This window comes from Medicago sativa, chromosome 1 (assembly GCF_051527215.1).
Source record: "Medicago sativa cultivar Bolivia chromosome 1, Bolivia_mono, whole genome shotgun sequence".
NCBI lineage: Eukaryota > Viridiplantae > Streptophyta > Magnoliopsida > Fabales > Fabaceae > Medicago > Medicago sativa.
In genome coordinates, this window is record NC_140749.1 from 66312138 (window position 1) to 66315342 (window position 3205).

Genomic DNA, 3205 nt, shown 5'->3' on the forward strand with positions numbered 1-3205 from the left:
ATATATATATATATAAACTAAATACTCATTCTTTTTCTTTTTAAGTGTTATTTTAGAATGGTACTCGCCGATTAAAATGTTGGAGATTTTTGGAGTTTTTCTTATTATACCTTCATTTTATCCACAAACAAATTCCTACTTTTTTATTTTTGGAGTTTTTCTTATACCTTCAATAAATTAGTTTCCTCGTCTTTTCTGTATACACACTTTTTTCAATAATGTAAAAAATTTAACATGATTCTTAATAATAAAAAAATGATATTTTTTATTATAAAATGATATTTTCTAAAATATAAAAGTCAGCAATAGGATTTCCTTTCCTAAAAAAAAACAAGATTTCCTATTTTTTATTATGAAATGATATTTATAAAATATCATTTTGATAAATAGGATATAAATTATTATTATTATAATTATAAATGATAGAAAATAATATTTTTATCCTAAAAATAACTTATTTAACTATTCTCTAAAAAACATATTTAACTATTAATTTAAAGAAATATGTAAGGGTAAAAAACATATTTAACTATTAATTTAACTATATATATATAATGGAAAAGGGGAAAGTATGGGTGTAACGGTTCGGTTTGGATTGGTTCGGTTTTCACTGTTATTCAAAAATGAAACTGAACCAAACTAATCAGTTTGGTTCAGTTTGGATTGGTTCGGTTGATCAGTTTGTTTAAAAATACAATTAAAAAAATTCATATTCTCACAAAATATTTCATAGAACTTTGTATAATTGTATTTCATATTTTGTTTTTTCATGTTCTCTATTTTTCATGCAACTTTTTATAACTAACCTTACTCAATATTTCATTCATATGATCCAAGATTCATTCATCCATCATTCTTCAAAAACAACTTCATCAAACTCAAATATTTCAATCATCCATGATCCATACATGCATCATTCACACATGCATTATTCACACGCGATCAAATTTTAAAATTTATAACCAACAAATAAAAAGTTATGCGTGCAAATTTGAAAAATTTCTAGGGATTCACTTTTTATTGAGTAGTATATATATTTTATAGTTTTATTTCAATTTTTATCGGTACACATCACACGCGATCAAAAATGTACAGTGTTCGTTTTAGTTTTATTTCATTTTCTGGTTCTAAGATAATTGCAATGCTTTCTTTTTTGAATGGCATTTTCTAATCTTCATTAAACAATGACATGTAACGTAACGTGTATAAATAATGGGCATAGAAATTGAACATGGAAACCAATGAAATATAATGAATATAAATCAATGACATAAACATGATAAAACTAACTAAGAGATGAACGCTCTCAATGGTGACCGGTGATGATGAATAATGAGTTTGGTGTGGTTGACGGCTAGGGTTTCTTTTTTAGTAGAAATGAAAGACTATGACTGATGAGATAAGATAAAGATGAGAGAAAGTGAATGGATTAAAAGTTATTTTATGTTGGACTTCAATTTATTTTATGTTGGACTTTAATTTTGGGTCTAACCATAAAATTGTGTGAGGTAAGATAATATTAGTAAAATAAGGAGTGTGGTTATCATCAGATTGGTTCATCGATTTCACGGATCTCGAAATGAAAAACCATGAACCAAACCAGACTAGATCAGTTTCGATTGGTTTGGATCGGTTTCAAACCGAACCAAACAAGGTCGGATATTTTTTCGGTTTGGACTTTCGGTTTCGTTGGTTTTGTCCGAACCACTTACACTCCTAGGGGAAAGTTGTTTTTTTTTTTTTAAGAAAAAAAAGGGAAAATGGGGGAAATTTTGAATTTTCACATCTCATTTCACGAGACCAAAGACGGCTCTGATATGTGATAATCAGCAATGTCGTTGGATATTTCCTTTACTGGACAGTTGTTTATGAATAGGGGTGAAAATAGGCGGGGTCGAGTTAGACTTTGCTTAAATAGGCCAGGCTTAGTTGGAAAAACTAAAGCCTATGATTTAAGGATGTATTTATATATGTGTGCCTTTGAAGTATCAATTGAAAATTACTAGAGGGTTTTTTTTTTAGTATAAAAAGTGATTGAGGTGGAAAAAAATTAGACTAAAACTATTTTGAAATCTAGGCCACCTAGGACTAAAAAAGGTTGCACCGCCTTCCTTAGGCTTAAAATTTTAGAAGAAACTATGCAGGGTCTTGATCAACAAGAGATATTTTCACCAATCAAAAAGCTTTAGTTGAATGATAGACGAAATAACAAGTGCACCAAACTGTAACATGTAATAAAGTAGTAAGTTATCGTTTCCACGTGTATTGTCATTCAACTTAGCAGTTAACAAAATTTATTAGAGTAAAAACAATACAAGAGATTAATGGATTTGAAGTTTTTTAATTGTTTTGCATAATTCAGGATTAAGGTGTTTGATTCAGATGTTTAACAACAATTAGATTGTCTTTGAATCCCCTCTACCTTTTTAGTTGGAATTAACGGAATTAAATATTAGTTTATGATCTTCCTCTATTCAAGAGAGTAGGACATGACCCAGCGATATAACGGTGGAAAGTTCGAGTATTTGTGCTGTGATCGAGGCTATACTTGCAACGTTCCCCTGAAGATGAATCATAGCCCTAACAATCATACTTAGATTTAATTAAAAGAGATTCATTTAGAAAATAAGAAATCTACTACCGCTCTTGTTTGGATGGTAGGCAAGATAGTCAAACCTATACCTCCACCTAGAGATTAGGTCAACTAATAGTTGAAAAACATCAAGAGTGAAACAAATACAAGTTAAATTAGACACTTGAATCATAAATTGAATAAAACTTTATTAATTGAATCCAACAAATAAGTAGAGGCTCATCGTGGAACCCTAGTCAAGAGAGATTTAGTTATACATGGTAACCGACATCATTACAAAACAAAAGAAAAACACACCCTAGAGAGAACAATAGGGGAAGAAAAGCTTATACTTTAAAGCTATGAATCTTGACCCTTGCCTTGTACCACTAAATTTTTGAACGAATAAAAGTGTGTGCATGAGTCTCTGCTTATAGTGCATCATAACTTGGGGTTTAAGAGATGAGAACTAGACTTTTTCCTCTGATCTAATTTAGAAAACATGTAAAATTAACATTTTGCTCACAGTCGTGCGCAGGAGCGTACAACACCACACGCAGGAACAAGGCATCAACAAAGGTTTTCCCATATGCAAGGGCGCATGGCTCATGCGTAGAGGTACATGAGGCAGTA